General features: G+C 49.9%; 1 protein-coding gene across 6 annotated transcripts in view; it reads left to right on the forward strand.

Annotated features, from left to right (window-relative positions):
* Positions 1-420: 420 nt before the first annotated feature.
* Positions 421-14,308, forward strand: part of MAP4 (microtubule associated protein 4) — a 150,018-nt gene continuing 136,130 nt past the window's right edge. For all 6 annotated transcript variants that reach the window (XM_077790011.1, XM_077790021.1, XM_077790013.1 and 3 more), the window contains exon 1: positions 421-552. The gene's annotated coding sequence lies outside the window, so the exon portion shown is untranslated. The remainder of the gene's footprint in view (positions 553-14,308) is intronic.

Genomic DNA, 14,308 nt, shown 5'->3' on the forward strand with positions numbered 1-14,308 from the left:
CTCCCCTGTCCCCCTCAGCTCCCCTGTCCCCTCAACTCCTGTCTCCTCAGCTCCTGTCCCCCTCAGCTCCCCTGTCCCCCTCAGCGCCCCTGTCCCCCTCAGCTCCCCTGTCCCCTCAGCTCCCCTGTCCCCCTCAGCGCCCCTGTCCCCCTCAGCTCCTCTGACCCCCTCAGCTCCCCTGTCCCCTCAGCCGCGTCCCCGCCCTCCATCGCCGCCCTTGGCCCCGCCCCCCGCTCTGGCCCCGCCCCCGTCCCCGCCCCGCGCCGCGCCCAACCGCGCTGCCCGTTCACCGCGGCGCCGCCTCCGCCCCGCGCGGCCGCGCGCCGCCCGCGCTGGCGCTGATTGGCCGCTGCCGGGCGCGGCGCGGCGCTGATTGGCCGGGCGGCGCGGGCCCCGCCCCCTCAGCCAGCAGGGTAGTGCGCTCGGCGCGCGGCCAGCGCGGCTCCGCTCCCCGCTCCTCCTCCCGCCGGGCCCGCAGGGGACAGCGACGCTCGCCAGGCGCCTCCGTCCCGGCGCCTCCGTCCCGGCGCTGCCCCGCGCCCCCGCCGCTCGGTAAGGCCGCGGGGAGGGGGCTGCGGCCGGGCACGGGGCGCGGGGACAGCGCGCTGCGGCTGCGGCGCTCCCCGACGCGGCCCGGGCGGGGGCTCCGGCCTCGCCGGTGCCCGCGGCCGGGCCGGGAGGCGGCAGGGGCTGCGGGGCGCGGGAGCCGCGCAGGGAGCGCCCGCAGCATCCCCGAGCATCTCCCGGGGGAGCGGGCGGAGCGAGCGGGCGCTGCCGGGGCGCGGCTTTGTTGCCCGGGGGAGGCGGCCGGGCCGGGTCCGGGGGTCGGCCGGGGTGGAGGGGGGGTCCCGGGCGTTCCCCGGCCTTGCTCCCGCGGGGTCCCTTCGGCTCCCGCGGGGGTTTCGCTCAACGGCGGCGCGGCGGTTCCGCAGTTCTCCTCGGGACGGCGGGGAACTTTCCGTGCCCCGTCCTTGCCCGGCGCCGCGGCTCCGCTGCCGGCTTTATAAGGAGGGCGGCGGGCCGCGGCTGAGGATGAGCATGGGCAGAGCGCGGCTCGCAGCGCTGGGTGTGGCGGGCCGGGGATGCGCCGGGCTCCGGCCAGGCCTGTGCGCAGTCATCGCGGCCGAGCGGGCCCGCTTTCGGGATGAGCAAGCTTCTCTGCGGAGCTGGGCTGCGAGGGACGGCAATTAAACCCGTGCTCGCGGTGCGGGGCTGCTGGTAATAAGTTCAAGCTCGAGGCGGTGAAGTTTTGATGCTGTTCTGCTGCCAAAAGCCGCTTCGGAGTGTATCCTGGTAGTATGAGTGTTGTACGCGCTCCTTCTCTACGAGGGGTGTGTTAAAAGCTCTGTGAACATGCTGAATTTGGATGTTTAGGTCTCTTTTCTTTAGGTGGTTCTTGATCTCTCCTACTCGGTCGTTCCCTCTCGTATTTCCTTCTCCTGATTTCTGTATGGATTTAGTAGATTAGCCCATTGATTTTAGAGCTTTTAAAAAAGTTTTTATTTGTTTTTAAAGCTGGACTCATCCATTCAGTGAACCATGTTCTTCCCAGTTTACAATTCAAGCTGGAAGGCTTCTTGAATAATACAATAGGCGTCCAAGCCCTGCTCAGTGTTTCAGTGTGCAGTAACAAGCCTTGCTCGGGGCCTCCTCCTGCTCAGCGTGTGATGCTGCTGCAGCTTCATTTTGTAAACTCAACGGACAGGACTGCACTGGAGTTTTACAACTCTAAAGCTTCTTTTCTCCTTGCCAGGGCCTGATGTCCCATCTGGTATGTTTTGCTGGTATTGTATCTATAAGGTGCTATTGCAGCTTAACTCCTTTTATTTGTGAAAGAAAAATTGTAACTCAAAATTATTGACAATACAGTTATGACATTGGCTGGACAGACCTGTCTGTCAAATTGACTTTTTGTGGTTTTGTTTGGGTTTTTTTTGTGAGAAGCAAGGAAATTTCTGATTATCCTTCCAGATGCATTTTGTGGGATTCATGGGCTCTTTAAATTTTAAACTTTTTTATTCTTTTGTGCCTGCTTGCATCAGAAGAGATAGGCTTTTTCAGTTTGAAAAAGAGCTTAACTTACTTGCTGTTGCAACAGCAGCAATATCCTGTGTCTTTTGTTTTGTTTGGTAATAATTACATGTTAGTGACAAATAATAAGCTTGAAGGCAGAATAGCTGATCTGTTTGTGACTGTGATTGTTGACTCTGAAGCTGAAGGCCGTGGATATTATTAAATCTGTTTTTGTGTGTCTCTGCAGAAATGACATCAGGGAAAGATCAGATAATACAAAGAAGTGTCAGTGGTTTGGAGATGCCAGCCTGGGAGTTCAGCTAGAGCCCGGTGTTGCCATGGGTACAGTTTGTGGGTCACCCTGGTTCCCCCCGAGCCCTCAGCTGATATTAGGAGAGGATTATGTCACTCCTGTCCTTAAGGAGCAAACGGGGAGGCTGCTGGAGGACTCTTATGGCAGCAGATCCTGACTTTATCAGCTTGCTCCTCCAAAGGCAGGGCTGTGCCAGGCGCTGTCCTGTGCTGCCCACTGATGCCAGGCAGTGGGGACACCGTGGGACACCAGGGCTCCTCTCTGCCAGCTGCAGCACCTCACCCTGGCAGCAGACCTGGAGATCTGCTTTAGCAAGCTGCCTGATTTGTCTGTGGGGAGCTTTGAAGCTTGTGAGTGCTGTGGTAAGTGCTGAGTGCAGCCCTGTTTGGGTGAATAATCACACCAGGGGCTTGCAGACACTACTGGAGCCAACCTGGCCTTACTCTGGTAAGTGTCATTTACAGGTGGCAGTACTAATTCTGAACTATTTGGGTTCAGTTCAGTGTCTGTTCCCTCCCAGGTACACCAGGCAGTTTTAAGTCAAGGTTTTAAATAGCAGAGATTGCCCAGACTGTTCTGTGATGTTATCAAATACCCCCACGCCTCCAGCAGCCCGAGCAGCAGTGAGAACAGAAGCAAATTGGGGTTTTGGAGGGGCAGAAGGTGAGGCTGAGTGGAGGCTGGGGAAGGACTGGATTTCCAGCTTTAAGCTTGTTATGTGCAGTCTGAGGAGTGCTCAGTTGAAGCAGATGAATTACGTATTCCTGCTGGTAAAAGGGCTGACACAGCTGTAATTTCAGCCAATGGGGCTGTAATTATATTTGAGGTCCCAACTCCTGTAGTGTTTTAGTGGTTGCTTGTCTTCCCTAGAAATAAATGAATCTGAGCCATTCAGTCAGCTCTGAGTCCTTACAGGGTTCAGATCTGGTTTACACCCATTGCATGTTCTTGCTCTTGTGTACCTCAGGCTTAAACTCACCTGTTTGCTGAGCCGGTGATGTCTCCTCCACTCAGTTCCTGGACTGCATTTGTCTCTGCACTGTCTTGATGTGCAAGCTTCCAAATTCTGACCTACACCAAACTTATGACTCAGGGAAGCCACTGGTCAGACAGGGTTTAAGTCTGTCAGCATGAATTCAAGCTACTTGCAATTCAAATGAAAGTGATGGTTACTTGAAAGCGAAATAATGTGTGACTATACCTTGGTTTGGTCCAGAAAAACCCCAAATAATTTATTTTGCTAAGCCAGACACAGATTGGAAGATAAAATTCCAGCCTCCTCCGCTGAGAATGAAGAGTTCAAGGTGTGTTACTCATCGTGTTGTTGCGAGTCAGATTGCAGACAACAAAATTATAATTTGTGTAGGTACCTGTGGAGTTTCAAAGGCAAATTGAAGAAGTTGATAGTGCTCTGAAAGGCAGAGTTATTTCCTGGAACTCTGTGTTTGTGCTTCCTGTATCAAATGAAGCAGATGAAACTCCTGCTTAGTCAAATGTCTCTGTCTACAGCTTCCTCGTGCTTTTAACAGCAATTGAACTGATTATTTCTGTGCTTTCTTTTTTTCCTCCTTGAAGGCAAATGAAATTATAGTCAGCTGTAGATCAGAGAAGCCAGGGGTCTGTCATTACAGCACGTGGGAGGGGGCAGAGAGCTGGAGCCTTGAGCTGGAGCCACCAGTGCTGCATCATCTCCACAGAGTTCATCTCCAGAAGAAAGGGTGGATGTCCTCTGGAGCAGGTTCTTGGGAGATGGTGGAGAAGCTGGGCTGAGCAGAGCAGGTAGGACCCCTGCATCCTGTGGGGGGGGGTTTCCTCCTCCTACAGCTCAGAAAGCAATTCCATGGCTTAGTGTTGCACACATGGGAAGGAATTTCTTGTGGGAAGAAAAGGTCAGTGAAATCAGTTGCTGTGGATGTTATGCGGATTTTAACTTGGTAATGAGGAGAATGAAATACTTGTGGCTCACACTGGTGCCTTGTGTTGCTCTGGTTTCTTGATACTGCGTTAGAAATTATTAAATACTAAATTTATTTAAAATTATTGGGTAATCTTACTCTGAAGGATTATGAGCAGACATGGGTGTCACGCTCTAGCACTCTTAAAAATTGCATCAGGATAGTGCTGAGGATTTGCCCCAAACAAGATCAGTCTTAGACTCCTCTGAGTAAATTACTAATTTCTGTGTGTTGCCACGAGAGCCCATAGTTTGGCATGCTGGAGAGCAAAACTTTTTGCAATTGCTGATGTAGAAAATAGGAGAGACACCAAATTTATATGTAGGATAAAAATGGCTGTGCATGTAAATGATGGTGTATTCCATCTCCATAATGCACATTGTTCCCTGGAAATGTCTGCTGGAAGCTGGGAGGGTTCTGGGTTATTTGTTCTGTGCTCCCCTGGAGACAGGGAGGGAAGGGGCTGATTTCTTCCCTTGCTCTTAGAAAAGGCTGCTCCTTGCTGCTCTTTTAATCCTTGCCTTACTTTATTTTATTCCCTGCCTCTGAGAACTTCTCTCGGATGGAGTGGCAGCTGCTGAATTGGTAGCTCCTCCGGGGAGTAGCAAGATAGCAGCGCTGAGATAAAGCTCACAGTGTCCCTGTGATTTGAACAAAACTGGCAAACACAAACAGGAGTTGTAGTTGCATTATCGAGGGAGGTTTGTGTAAAGCAATAGGCCCTGCATTAGCTTTCCTTTGCCAAGGTTGGATTTCCAGCCTCCTGGAGCTGGAACTCCTCTTGTAAAGAGAGTTTAAGACGGACAAGCAGCGTGCTGGGGTCTGTCCCCTGCCCAAAAGGAGCGTGTTGGCTGGGTGCAAGAGTGGCTGTGTGGGTGGGAGGAGGGTTCAGGTGACGTGCCACTCGTGGTGTGGCTGTGGATTAAGGTGGGATGAGCAGTGCCCCGGCTGCGTGCTGGCCGTCAGGCTGCTCCCAGGAGCTTCTGGGACAAGTATGCAGTTAATCACATCCATTAGCATGATTAAAATCCTGATTAGCCTGTGTCACTCACTCCCAGTTTCTTCCTACACTTTGCCCCTTTTTATCCGGGGTGTTTGCAAGTGTCAGCAGCAGCAGGGAGGCTGGGAATTGTAAATGGATCCCAGGATTCTGGGCTTTGTGTTGGAACAAAGTTCCTCAGAAAGCTGCCCAGCTGCTGGCTGAAGAGAACATCTGACAAGTCAGCCCTTCACAGCTGGGGGAGCCTCAGCAGGACTCTGGGGAATCTGGCTGAGCATGGAGTAGGCTTGTTCTGCTCACGTTCCTTGTCTGGTGTGTCCTGACACTTGGATTTTAACATCTCCATCCCTGTATGCTGAGGAACTCCTCGTGCTGGCTGGCACCTTGGGGCAGGGCTCCTCTGGCCTCCAACAGCCAGGGCTGAAGGGGCTGGAGAACAAATCCAGGATGGGATGATAGGGAAAGACAAGGCTGAAGTTGAGGGTGGGGAAACTGCACATCAGCTGGTTGGATTTTGCCTAGAATTGGAAAAAAAAGACAAAAAATGAGGTAACCGTGTAAATTCCTGTGTGCAAAAACTTTCTTTTTTAAAAACTGCACTGGTTGGGAACCAACTGGACGTTTTTGGAAAAGCAAAACGTCTCTGAGCATTAGGTCATACACTTCCAACACGCTCCCGCCTGGGAGTGAGTCATTGTCTTTTGTAAAATTGTATTAGGGCTACATCATCCCCAAAAGCTGTTTTTCAGCTGAATTTAGGGTGTTGACACTTGCTCTAAACAAAGTAAAGCTATGGGGGCATTTATCAGAGCAATTTCAAAGTGTGTTTACATACTCTGGAGTTGTGACTCCCGAAGTGCCGGGGCTCAATTCATTCTTGGGAGTGGAAACCCTCAGCTCTCACACTGAGGACTGGGGCAAATATCTCCATGTAAGTGAAATTATGTTTGTGAAGTGCTTAAAATCCTCTGGAGGGTAGAAAAACATCCAGGTGCTTTTACCTGCTCTTATTTCTGCCTCCTCCCACGTGTTTCTTGCAGGGGCTGTGGTGTGTTGGCTCTTGGCTGGAGATGCTCTGGCAGTTTGTCCTTCCAGGAGTTGATACTGAGGGTTTGTTTCCATATTATGACTTGATTTTCTCTAACAGAACTGGTTTGAGGTTCCAGCCCTCCTCCACTTCAGGTTTTCTATCAGGTTGTTGTGCCAGAAGTTGAGTGCAGTGAAGTGGGGCAGTGAGAAGTGGGTCGGCACTCAGGTGGGATTTCTACAACTCATTTTAGAAGCTGCATCAATTCTGTTAAAGGGGAAGTAGAAACAACTGCTTGGAGAAGGGGATGCCAAGCACTCATCACTGGCTTTGCTGGGGAAAATGTGGTGGGGAAATGCTGTCAGTGGGATGAATAAGAGCTTGGGGTGAAAAATCCCTGGCCAAGTTTCATTGGAAAGGCTGAGGCTGCCAGGCACAATCCCAGAATGATTGGAGCTGGAAGGAGATGACCCAGGGCAAGCCCCTGGCAGGGCAGGGTCCCTGGGGTGTGTCCAGGTGGGTTTGGGGTGTCTCCAGCCCCCCTGGGCAGCTGTCCCTCCATGGAGAGAGGCTCTTCCTCCTGCTGAGCTGGAGCTGCTGTGGTTTGCTTTGTGGCCACTGCTCCTTGTCCTGTCACTGGGCAGAGCCTGGCACCATCCTCAGCTTCACAGAGGTCACTTCCAGGAGAAAGGGGCAGGTTTGTGGGAGATGGTGGGAAAGCTGGGCTGGGCAGAACAGGTAGGACCCTGCATCCCAGGGGAATTTCTCCTGCAGCCTCTCCACATCTGGGAAAGGCTGCAGACCCCTCATCAAAGGCAGACCCCAAATCCAAATTCAGTGTTGCTGGGGTTGCTGTTAACTCCGTTTCAGCTCAGAAAGGGACCCTGAGGGCAGGCAGCAGTGAGGACAGGGCAGAGTGAAGCACTGGGAACTGCTCTGAGCAGGATGCAAACGGGAATGTGAAAGTTGTTATTCACTGACATTCTCCCTGTAATCCCTTCTGGAAAGCACTGGGCATTTTTAAGCACCCGACTCTCAGTAGTTCAGATCTGCCTGGGTTTCAGGCACACTGGGAGGAGGAGGTGGGCTGTGCTGAAAGGTGTTCCTGGGTTTGGAGGTCCCTGGGAGGTGCTCCTGGCAGGGCCATCTGCTGATGAAGTGACATCTGCTGGGGAAGTCCATCTGCTCCCTTCCCCTGTGGGCCAGTGCAGCTTGATGCACACTTGGGGAGAAAACCAGCAATGATGTGAAACCAGCAGTGATGCTGGATGTGAAATGCTGTTGGAAATACTGAAGAAAACCCAACTGTAAACAGCAGCTTAAAGAAAGTGTTTTTAAATGTCATAAATGGTGTTTTTTATAGCAGTTCCAAGTGCTTAATTCCTGCCTGTACCCTCATTGCTCTCTGCACCCAGGTTCCCTTTCTGGTGCACTGAAATGCTGTTCACACCAAAGGCAGCACAGAATTTGGAATGTCAATTTTCCCTAGAATCCCAGAGTGGTGTGGGTTGGAAGATCATCTCATTCTACCCCTGCCATGGGCAGAGGCACCTTAACTATCCCAGGCTGCTCCAAGCCTTGTCCAGCCTGGCCTTGGGCACTTCCAGGGATGGGGGATTTTGGTGTTGTTGATGAGGTATATTCCTCTTTGTGGGGTTTTTTGTGTTTAACCTCTCCATTTCAGCCATTTCTCTGTTGCAGCATTATTAAGTGCATTTCTCTGTTAAAAATGCTCCTTTGCTTATCAGTACTGGTTTTAAGGGATCTCAGAAGCTTTGCTGCTGTCCATGGATACTTTCAATGCTGTTAATTAGATAATGGGAAACTTCCAAACTGGGAAAGCAAAGACAAAAATGCCCAAGCAGCTCCAGCAGAGGCTCTGAATGAGGCTCTGCAGATGGGGGAGGCAGAGAATGAGACAAAGAACTGAGTCACCCTCTCTTCCTTCCTTTGCACTCTTGTGGTGGGAGTGAATAATTTCTGCTTTAAGTCATAAATCAGAGCAATTAGCAAAAGGGTTCTGGATGTTAATGGGTGGATCATTCAGACTTCTTACTTAGCGGGAGCTGTGGATTGAAGTGATATCCATAAAAAGCAATAAATGGAATAGACTGTGTGGTGGCCTGGTGCTGGATTGCCACTGGGATGTTGTGGATGCAGAGGCTCAGGACTGTTGATTACATAGCTCTGAGTGCATACCCCAGCATAGGCAGGAGCTGCTGGAGAGAGCTCAGAGGAGGCTCCAGGCTGATCCCAGGGATGGAGCAGCTCTGCTGGGAGAGCTGGGAATGCTCACCTGGAGAGGAAAAGCTTTGGGGTGACCTCAGTGTGACCTTCCAGGACCTGCAGGAGCTCCAGGAGAGCTGCAGAGGGCCTGGGGACAAGGCATGGAGGGGCAGGACACAGGGAATGGTTCCCACTGCCAGAGGGCAGGGCTGGGTGGGATTTTGGGAGGGTGGGGAGGGGCTGGGATGGAATTCCCAGAGCAGCTGTGGCTGTCCCTGGATCCTGGCAGTGCCCAAGGCCAGGCTGGAGCAGCTGGGACAGTGGGAGGTGTCCCTGCCATGGCAGGGGTGGCACTGGGTGGGATTTGAGGTCCCAGCCCAGCCCATCCTGGGGCTCTGATTTTGGGGGTGTTTGCTCAGCTCAGCTCAGCAGCTGCTCTGGCTGCTTGGAGTGGCTGCTCCTGCCCAGGTGTGCAGGGTGGGACCCCGGAGCCGAGGTTGGTTCCACCTCCATGGGCAGGGTGCTGCAGGATGATGGACACACCCTCAGGGGCTCACTGAGGAATTCAGTCCTTCTGGGGTGCCAGGCTGTGGGGTTGGCACACGATGTCCATCTCAGGTGGTCCTGTGACACCACCCCAGTGGGGACTGCAGGATGCTGTGCCTGGCTGGAGCTGTATTTGATATCACAAATTTGCATTTATATATGAAACTGCAGTGTATGTAGTCTGCAGGGTTAATTTTCCCAGGATATCTTCATGTTTAAAGCATACATACTAATTTTCCTTGGGCTGTATTTTAACCTATTTAAGCATTTATGACATGAGAATTAAAGGATATTTCCATCTTCTGTTCTGAGGGCCGGATTTTCTTTAACTGGGTATTTTTTTTTAGATAAAATGTACTTTTTTTGCATTGGGATTTGGGCAGAGCATGTAGGGCAATAGGATCAAGTGTCACATTGGGATTACATATTTGTCCTGAAGTGACCCTCTTAGGAGCTTGAAGGGGTGTAATTGGTGAATGACTGGATTTATGGGGATGTATATCTGCATTAGCACTGGTTTGATTTGACTCGAGCTGATTTGCTTTTGGTCCAAACTATTTTCAGCTTGGGGAATTCACTTTTAAGGAGGGATGCTATAATTTGCCTGTATTTTCCCTTAAAAGCAGTGGTGGTTTTACCAGGATTTAACAGCTCTAAATATGAATGTAGAGCTGTATTGCACAGCTGCAACCCAAATTTATCCCAAGAGCTGCACATTTGAGACCTCTGGGTGTCAATGGTGTGAAAAAAACCTTTGTCATTATCAGCTTCGCAAGATTCTTTCATTGCATCAGTCACTGGCTTGTCCTTACAACTGTAACAACTCTTTCACTTGTGCTGTTCTGCATTATTTTAGTGCATTGTGTCCCTTGGCTGGCAGCTTCTGTGGGATTTCCCTCTCCTGGAAGGAATTGAGATGAATTTGAAGGCGTTGGGGGAGCTCCTTGCACCTCGGAGCTGAGCTTTTGGCAGGAGCAGTAATTGCTGCTGCTGCTGCCAGACTGTGCCCGTGGGCACATCCCTGTGTGCTGGCTCTGAGCAGAGCCTGGCACCTTCTCCTGCCTGCAGCTTGGCCTTCACAGGAGTCCTGGGGTCCCTTCAGGTGCTGCCTTCAGCTCCCAAGCATGGTTTGCATTTCCCCTTCCTTTCCCTGAGCTGTGTTTGTGGCACAGGATTCCCTCTGCTCCCCCTTTCCTGCTGCTCTGCTCTCTCTCCAAAGCTCCCAGCTGCTTTTTCCTCCCGTATTTGTTTGCTCAGATCCTGTTTTAGGCTTTCTGAACGTCTGCAGTGTAGGGTGGGTTTCATTTTTTGCTACAAGGACCTTTTAAAAAGGCTGTTGGAACCCAGAATTGAACCCTGCTCCCAGAAATCCTGACTCTGCCTGGCATCAGCTGATGGTGTCTTGTTCAAACATACCACAGACTTGATGTTTTTTCCCCTTGGGCTTTGACTTCCTGTGATAAAAGGAGATTCCCTTTTAAAGCAGAGCTCTGTGGTTATATAATGAGAGAAGGAAATACTCCAAAAGTGACACTGGGAGAATAGCAAAGTTATTTTGGTGACTGTTTGACAGGAGAGTAGAAAATTTGCTCGTGAGGGCACAGGTAACTCCAGTGCTCTTGGGAAAGTGAGAGGAACACGTTTAAGGAATTAAGTGAGGGAGTGACCAGGGCAGAGCAGGGGAAGGAAGGTTGTGGTGAGGACAGAGCTGCCCGTGCACATCTAGGATTCCTCTTGGAGGATTTAACCCTTTCCAAACTGCTTTTCCTCTCCTCCATGAGGTGCTGCCAGACACCAGAAGTCTCCAAGTTGGACCCTCCAGGGGCTGTGCTGCCTTTGGCCGATGCATTTGTAGCCATGAGTGGAAGTTATTTTTGAATTTGTGCGTGTGGCTTTGTCTCCAAGGAGCTCACTACCTTCCCCTTCCCTCCCAGGAGTGCCAGGCACTGTGCAGGAACCAGAGTGAAAACTGCTTTTTCCTGCTGCTGCTGGGGTAAAAATGGAAGTTCCCAGGGCAGTTTGCTGTCCCTCAGCAGGGTTTTTGGGAGGCAGGGATGCAGATTCTGGCAGGGAGTCACTGAACTGGCTGAGTTTTCCCAGCTCCTGCCCTTGGAGTTGAGGCTCAGCACACCACACTCCCTGCACACTCTGCCCCTGCAACTCTGAGCTCCCCGTGGACTTAAAGTGGAATATTGATTTCCCTGGGCTGGGATATGCCTGCAGAAACATGGGAAATGCCCACGATTTATCAAAATGAAGCTGGTTTTCTTGCTAGTGTGGGATATGTTTATTTTTTCTAGTGTGTAATTTATCTGTGGAATCATTTTTCAGCAGCCAGATATGCTGACTGTGCCTGTTACGTTTCCCCAGTGAAATTCCTGGCAAGCTTCACTTCTTCCAAGATCATTTTGAGGTGCTGATGTAACCAAACAGTTGAATTTGACCTCAACAAGAAATCGTGTAGTGCCAAGTTTGCTCTTAATATCCATGTGGAATTATTTTTGGGTATTTTTCATGTAGCTGTTTGTGCTATTCAGTAACTTAGCTTGTGCTAATTTTTTTAATTAAGAGATGGCAGTTTATGCCTGAGGACGGGGGAAGCGGGTTACAGATCCTTAACACCTCATCAAAATTTCAGTGGGAGTTATTTTTTCAGCTCTATTTGAATAATTAAACATTGTACTGAACTAATTTTGCAAATGTGTGGGGGGAGCACAAGGAGTAATGCAAATAGTTAATCTAAATGGAAATGCATCAGAGCATCCTGGTTGTACAAGTGTAACACCCTGCTTTATTCTAGATAATTGTATTACTTAAAAGAAACTTCCCAACTTAAAACCTGAGGTGTGCAATATAGACAGAGATTGGGAAATGATCCTCTGAAAGACAGAAGTGAAACAGGGGGGGCCTCTGCTGATGGATATCTTGTTTAACACAGATCACCTTGAGCAGTGTAATTTTCCATACTGAATTTTTAACCCTTGCTTCAAAGCAAGGAAACTTCCAAAGTGCCTCGGAGCACCTGCATTTTGGCCTTAAATTAGGTGAGTTTTCAAATGAAGGTTTGCAGAATCTCATTATTTATGAAGCAGAGGCTTTGGATTAAGCTCAGATGTTCCTTTATTAGAGAATTCCAGCTACAAAGGGAGGCTGGGTATCCACCAGCTGCACTCTCTGAGTGATAACAGGCTTTTCAAAGTAGTTTTCTTTCAGCAATCCTGTTAATGCTTTAAATTCAAGCCTCAACTTTTTTTTGTGGGCTTATGGGTAGGAAGAAAAAAAAGCTGGGTCAGAGGAAAAAATGCAAATAATAGAGCATGAAGAGCAGAGCAGGAGGGCGAGGTGAGTCAGTGGCTGTGATATGTGTTTGTAAGTCAGCAGGGCAGTGCTGCACTCCCCACTTTTTTCTTTTTTCCCATCCCTTCCCTGCAGCTGTGGCAGCACCCAGAGCTTGGTGGCACCAGCAGAGTTCCCCAGCCTCAGGTGCCTATTTTGGCTTTTTCAGGGGCTCTCCTTCTTCTCTGCAGCAGAAAATGCCTTTTTCCCTCTCCAAGCCAAGTGCTCTGTGCAAGGAAATAACCCAGCTCTGAAGTCTCAATAGTGGCAAATCAAAAAGATCATCTGTGGCTGCCACTGTCACCTTTGTCCTCAGCACAAGGTTTCACACCTGCAGCTCACCCTGGACACTCCTGTCCCTGCTTATCTCCTGTGTGTGAGACTTTTCTGGTAATCTCTCCAAGTACACGAGCTGGGATTTCTAGATGAAATGCTTTATATTGTACTTTCCAGAAGCATAATACCAAAAAAGGGGGTTGTGTACTGGGAGGAGCATTTTCATCTCCTAAACAGGGGATGTAGGCTATGTTTTATGGAATTGACTGAAATCTTATGGTTTTTAATGTGGAGGTTGCATGTGGATTGTTCTCTCTCAGCAAGTTTTTACTGAATTCTGTTATTCTACTGATTTCTTTTTAAAATATATTTTAAAAAAAGAAAAATGGAGTGTTTTCAGATGCTCACCGGGTTGGCCAGATTCAAGGCAGGCTTTTGCTCTCCCATGTCCTTTGTGTAAATTCTGGGTTAATTAAGTGACTCATTCATTCAGTCTGGCTGAGGCTGCACATGATGGGGTGAAGGAAAAAACAAACCCAGCACAGAGTGAAACTCTCTGAGGCATCTGAGCTTCCTTCTGGTGAGTGAATTGGGAATAGGCAGCCTGTGCCTCAGTGCAGATCTGCAGGGTTGGGCATTTCACAGAACATAATCAGAGGTTCTTTGATTCCTAAACACTGCAGGGCTTCTGGTTTGTGTCCTCCTCATTCCTCAGGCCTGGCTGTTAATAAAAGTCCCTGTGCTGTGATTTCAGTGCTGGGCTGTACGGTGCAAATCTGAATTCTGCACCATTGCAGCTGGCACAGGGCAGGGTTAGGTGGGACGTTGGGCAGGAATTCCTGGCTGGGATGGAATTCCCAGGGAAGCTCTGGCTGCTCCTGGATCCCTGGCAGTGCCCAAAGTCAGTTTGGATCAACCTGGGGTAGTGGAATGTGTTCTGTCCATGGAATGGGGTGGATTGGGATGATCCCTAAGGTCCCTTCCAACCCAAACCAGCCTGGAATTAATTTTGTTTTATTCCAGAAAGTTTCTTGCATGAAACACAGAAACAGTTCTTTAAACAGAAGTCAAAACCTGGAGTGCCTGGTTAGGAAGGGGATGGACAGACCTGAAAGTAGAACCTGAAAGTATTTATTCTTTTAAACACCCAAGAAAGAAAGAGAAAAAAAAAAAAAAAAAAAAAAAGCAAACCCAAAGAAAAGGCCCCTCCAGAATTCATCCCCTCATGATCCTAACAATTTGGCTAAAATTTTTTAAAAATTCTTATAAATATTCTAAATCTAAAGAGGTAGAAGTGCAAGAGAACGAGAGGGTGGAAGTACTGAACATTTTCTGAATGATAAAGTGGATCTTTCTGTAAAACATCTTTGCTAATTAATGGGAAAACCAAGCAAACTGAACGACAGCAGCTTGCAACAAAAAGCTTTTTGATGGAGTTTGCTGCTGGGAATGAGCTCATCCTGGTGCCCAGCTGGGCACTGGGCAGGGCTGGAGCTGTTTGCTGCTCCCAGCCTGGGCTGTGGGGTCGTGCTGGGGGAGCTGGGAGCCTTGGGCCATCCCAGCTTCCCAGGTGAGGTCAGCAGCAGTTTGGATTGTGGATTTGCTGTATTTATTTT

This window comes from Lonchura striata, chromosome 1, assembly GCF_046129695.1.
Source record: "Lonchura striata isolate bLonStr1 chromosome 1, bLonStr1.mat, whole genome shotgun sequence".
Taxonomy (NCBI): domain Eukaryota; kingdom Metazoa; phylum Chordata; class Aves; order Passeriformes; family Estrildidae; genus Lonchura; species Lonchura striata.